The sequence below is a fragment of the Oncorhynchus mykiss genome, chromosome 10, assembly GCF_057628025.1.
Source record: "Oncorhynchus mykiss isolate SJ-2025 chromosome 10, ASM5762802v1, whole genome shotgun sequence".
Lineage (NCBI taxonomy): Eukaryota > Metazoa > Chordata > Actinopteri > Salmoniformes > Salmonidae > Oncorhynchus > Oncorhynchus mykiss.
Genome location: NC_143031.1, coordinates 13,233,906 through 13,239,784, shown reverse-complemented (window position 1 = coordinate 13,239,784; position 5,879 = coordinate 13,233,906).

Genomic DNA, 5,879 nt, shown 5'->3' with positions numbered 1-5,879 from the left:
CTGTGTCCTAGATCTATATAGGCAGAGGAATATGTCCCCTGAGCGATTAGGAGACGTGTAAATATTATTCCTGATTTTATCTTGATTTTGATCTGTGTGTTCAGATATAGTTTTTCAGAAACCGAATGATAATTGATATATCTAGATGGTATGCACAGTGATTTGAGTTTTTGTTATCCGGAGGTTTTGAGATGAACTCTGCCTGGCAGACAATACATATCCTAGTATCTGTAAAGGCCCAATAAGCCCATGTCCATACTGTAAGGAAGCACTCACTGGAGACAAACATGTCTGCTCCTCTCTTCACGTAGCCTATGTTTGACCAACGGTAATGCGGAGCTTAACCTACTTCTTAAAACAATGCTCTGACTGGATTTATACTCATGGGGTCCACATTTTCTTTGTGTCTACAATGCTTTATTTGGTGTTCATTTGCTGAACAAATGCTGAACAGTAATCCATTAAAACAATAGCCATTCATAATGCATACTATCAAGTTGCTATTGACGCTATTAAACATCACATATAGCCAATCAGCATACTGATGACATGTCTGTAGTGGAGTGATGGTGCGACAGCATATGTGGCAGTTGTAAATCCACAATGACTCCCGTTGGCTAGGCATCTGGAGTAAAATGATGATGCCATTGTGGAAGGGCAAACCTACCCAGTCCTCCCTCCTGTTGCTGAAGAGGACCCCACTTACTATCCAACCCCATTATCTACCAGCAACCCAGCCTCTATGTTGTGTTCCCTTATTATGTCAACAGAGTAAATGATTCAGAACCGATTGCGCTCATTACAATGTAATAAGAATATATGCCTGAAAGGCTAGTGGTGTAACCTAAGTATGGCATCTTCATCATGTATTCAAAGTACCCCGTCTCCAAAATTTCAGCCTATCAATGATGCATAAGATTCTCTTTAAAAGGATGCCCTTAAAAATACATGATGCAAAATCATTTCAAAATATTGGTGATGCAATCAATGCTATGACGGAGTTCAAGGATTCAAATTGAACAGGAACAACACTATAAAACACAACAACTTACCAATTGCTTCAGTTAATCTAGTCAAGTGAGTATGAAGGGGTGGTGTAGCTAAGAGGAGGCTTACATTTAAAGTGGTTGTCGCTGAGGTGCATATTGCAGGTGAGTATTAGGGAGAGTGTGTAGAGGCACTCCCTGGAAAGAGTCTAGGGACAGAGTCTATGGAGAGAGTCCAGGGAGAGAGTCCAGGGAGAGAGTCCAGGGAGAGAGTCCAGAGAGAGAGAGTCCAGGGAGAGAGAGTCTAGGGAGAGAGAGTCTAGGGAGAGAGAGTCCAGGGAGAGAGTCCAGGGAGAGAGTCCAGAGAGGGAGAGTCCAGAGAGGGAGAGTCCAGGGAGAGAGTCCAGAGAGAGAGAGAGTCCAGAGAGAGAGAGTCTAGGGAGAGAGTCCAGAGAGAGAGAGTCCAGGGAGAGAGTACAGAGAGAGTCCAGAGAGAGAGTCCAGGGAGAGAGTCCAGGGAGAGAGTCCAGGGAGAGAGTCCAGAGAGAGAGTCCAGGGAGAGAGTCCAGAGAGAGAGTCCAGGGACAGATTCCAGGGAGAGAGTCCAGAGAGAGAGTCCAGGGAGAGAGTCCAGGGAGAGAGTCCAGGGAGAGAGTCCAGGGAGAGAGTCCAGAGAGAGAGAGTCCAGGGAGAGAGTCCAGTGAGAGAGTCCAGTGAGAGAGTCCAGAGAGAGAGAGTCCAGAGAGAGAGTCCAGGGAGAGAGTCCAGGGAGAGAGTCCAGGGAGAGAGTCCAGAGAGAGAGTCCAGGGAGAGAGTACAGAGAGAGAGTCCAGAGAGAGAGTCCAGGGAGAGAGTCCAGGGAGAGAGTCCAGGGAGAGAGTCCAGAGAGAGAGTCCAGGGAGAGAGTCCAGAGAGAGAGTCCAGGGACAGATTCCAGGGAGAGAGTCCAGAGAGAGAGTCCAGGGAGAGAGTCCAGGGAGAGAGTCCAGGGAGAGAGTCCAGGGAGAGAGTCCAGAGAGAGAGAGTCCAGGGAGAGAGTCCAGTGAGAGAGTCCAGTGAGAGAGTCCAGAGAGAGAGAGTCCAGAGAGAGAGTCCAGGGAAAGAGTCCAGGGAGAGAGTCCAGGGAGAGAGTCCAGAGAGAGAGTCCAGGGAGAGAGTCCAGAGAGAGAGTCCAGAGAGAGAGTCCAGGGAGAGAGTCCAGAGAGAGAGTCAAGGGAGAGAGTCCAGAGAGAGAGTCCAGAGAGAGAGTCCAGTGAGAGAGTCCAGAGAGAGAGTCCAGGGATAGAGTCCAGGGAGAGAGTCCAGAGAGAGAGTTCAGAGAGAGAGTCCAGGGAGAGAGTCCAAAGAGAGAGTCCAGGGAGAGAGTCCAGAGAGAGAGTCCAGGGAGAGAGTCCAGGGAGAAAGTACAACACAGGTGCCTGCGTGCTAAGGGAGTGTTCCCCAACCCAGCCTTGTGCTGTGACCGCTAAACCAACCTGCCTCTCTCAAAATCCCCTATATCCTGTGCTTGCCTTGACTGAATGCCCAGGTAGCGCCATGAGTAAATTCCTTTATTGGTCCATCTCCAATGGTTATTGTGTATTTTGTAGCAACAGTAGTTTGATTGTATAAAGTAATTACAAGCATTCATGTTCATTAAAAGGATATAGTTATACTTTAACTAATTGACTATCATACACAAATGCACAAGTGCTGTGCTGCATCAAAGGTAGCATTGGAATTATGTCAGAGGTTATTTTGCCTGAAACATTGAATGAATTAAACTGAGCAGCAATGACAGCTGGAAAATCAGCATCTAACCAACATCCAACCAAATCAATACGAAATCTCTGTACCATCTTTAGGGGATTAGCAGTGACCTGAGATGTGTCCATGACAGTACCAATGACATGGAGGCCTGCCTGGGAGTGTGATGCTGATGCATCAGTACCTGGGGTAAGTGTTATTATGGATGTTATCAGCTGAACAACAGGCAATAGAGTCTCGGTCCATGTGGGTAGTCAGACAGAATCACATCAGCACACTGGTGCCTGTTTATCCTGTGGGTAATGACGGCACACAGAGGAATCTGACGACTGCAGAACATGGAGGCTGGGTATGGGAAGGAGTGGGTAACTGGCAAAATACAGATGTTGGATCTTAATTTGATGACCCTGTTGCAGGAAAACTGTCCTGCAATGTAGGAAATGTAAAACCTGTAGTGTATTTGAGGTTTAAAAAGGTTTCTGAAGTTTTTAATTTCCACTTTGAAATGTCACACATGATTTTCCCTTATGAAAAATGCACCAACCCTTACAAAAACATCCATAAATTATAATCCACATAATAATTCACATTTCCTGTTGCTGCAGGATTATTTTCCTGCTGTAGCAAACTGGCACAGTATAAGTGAGTTATGCTGTGGCTGATTCTAATGAAGCTGATCAAGAATTAAGTCTATCGGTGATCTATAAACAAAGGATCTTTCCCTCCACCATGCAAATGACACATTTAGTCTTTTTTATGTTTGTTGTCTTCATATCAGCATATAGGGCCCATGTAGATAAGTAATTAAACCCTACGATAACTGATAATTCAGCAATGTATGTGAGCAATTATTGGAATTCATCTGTATGATACAGAGATTAGCTGAAAGAAAAGGCCTTGAATGTGTATATAAAATCTCCAGTCAAACACTTCCAACAATCATGCCATGCTGTTGTAAAGCCCTTTGTTTATCGTGTTAATCTGTCTGAGGTGACCTGGAGAGCTGGGTCACTTATATAACACTGAATTAAACAAGAAGAATCTCATTAATCTGCAGACAACGATTGATAAAACCCGCAACCTGGGTCGTGTACTAAGGCAGTGTAATCTTCCTCCTCTCCTCCTCTTATAGTAATACACAGGCTCAGATCTGTAGTATGTGGTTCATCCTGACATTTAATACTTAAGTATAGATGTTATACCCACTGGGTGTAAAGGTATCATTATCTGAAATCAGCATCCAACTACACAGGCTCAAAGCTCAGTGTAGACTTCCTCACTACCCAGTGGATGTCAAGGTACCATGCGGTGGCTAAGTGTTAAACTGGTCACTGTGAGAATATAAAGTAACAACGACAGTAGGAGATGAATAATAATGCCATCCTCTGTCTTCTTTGCCCTTGTGTATCAGACCCCAACACATCTCCAAGCTGTTTCACTGTAGCACACATGATCTAAAAATGAGCTTTTTTTGTTGTTGATGTATTTTGTCCTCAAACAATGGAACAATGAACCATGGTTTTACGCTGGTACCCGGCAACTGCATTTATTTGGGGTTATGATGAGGAAATGATTCAGAATCCCTTTTTGCGAGTCACTGATGGGAAATACAATTTTGATTCGATTTATTAGGATCCCCGTTAGCCGACGGCAATGGACACAGCTAGTCTTACTGGGGTCCAACACATAACGAAAAAGACATTACAGACAAAATGTACATAAAAAAAACATTTACATGAACAATATAATGTTAATGAACAAAGCAGATACTTTAGTGAGTGTACTGTAGGTGGCATGGCTGGAGAACACCAGGCTTGCCTGTGTCTAGTTTCTCTATTTGATTATACTAAAATTCCAATAATTTCCCAGGTCAGTGCAAAAAGCACAAGTTGCTGGGTTTTGTAAACATGGCAGTATGGGGATTTGTTGTGATCGCTCTAAATGTAGTTCATCATTAGTGTAGATGTATGGCTGGTGATGAAAAATGACCTAAAACTGTTAGCATTTCCACATGTTGCGTGCAGTACATTGTGAATCTGACATTTGAAGAAAAGCTTCGGGCGAGGTGGAGGAATTGTGTTTAAAACTGTTGCTAGGATAATGCAAGATATTTCAACCAACTCTCTTCCTGTTTATTCAAGGTGGTTGTTGAATACAACATTTTTCAAGGAGTTCTATTGTAAATCTGGTGAACCAGCATTCGATTTTGATGAGATAATTGTAGCACTCCAAGCTTAAATTGGTACAAATGAGTACATGGTTTTGTTGATTAGACCAAGGAACCTCCCCATCCATACATGGCAGAGGCAGCTGGTAAGGCTAGCCATTCAATTGGATTCAGTCAAAACAAATAGTAAAACTTAACTGAACTGTCATTGCTGATTTGCAGAGGGGTCGATGCAAGGGCACTGGATCCTCATGTGTATCTGAATGAAGCAGTTTTTACCATGCAACATTGAATTGATACAGGTAAAGAGTTCATGTGCACTATCCTCATAGGACCCTAATTTTTAAAGAGTGGTGTGTGTCTGTTGTTGTGTATGGATGTGGGCTAAGTGTTCAGAGGGATTGTGGCAGGCAACCCATTAAAATATGTAGAATACTGGATACATCTGGTGCCCTTTACTTCTAGTGAGTGAGGTTTTCTGACACCGTTTGTTTTGAGCATATTTTTTTGTTGTTTGAAAAAGCAAGAACACTTTTAGTTTTCATACATCACAGAGCATCTTAAATTTGAATGGCTGGTTTGTGAAGGGGAAAACCCTACAGGACAGCACATACAGCAGGTTCAAATGTCACATGTCCCATGGTGTTGGCCAGGCTATGCATTTGGTGGATTTCAATACATATCTTATCTTGTTGTACTTGAATTGAAGCAATTTCCTGTGGAATGCATTACAGAAATATAAGGTACTGTACGAAATATAGTACTGTCACTTTGATGCTTAGATGTGCCAGTGTTCAACAAATGAATGCATGTGGATAGTGTACTGTACATAGGCTTCCAGGGAGCATCATGCTGCTTTATATCAGAGACTAAGTGGCAAACTGTAAGTGACTGCTGCTTATATACCCCTACTACAGTTTATTCAGTAGAGAAGCAAAGCTAAGCACACGTGAAACCTTTGACGTCACGAACGTAATTAT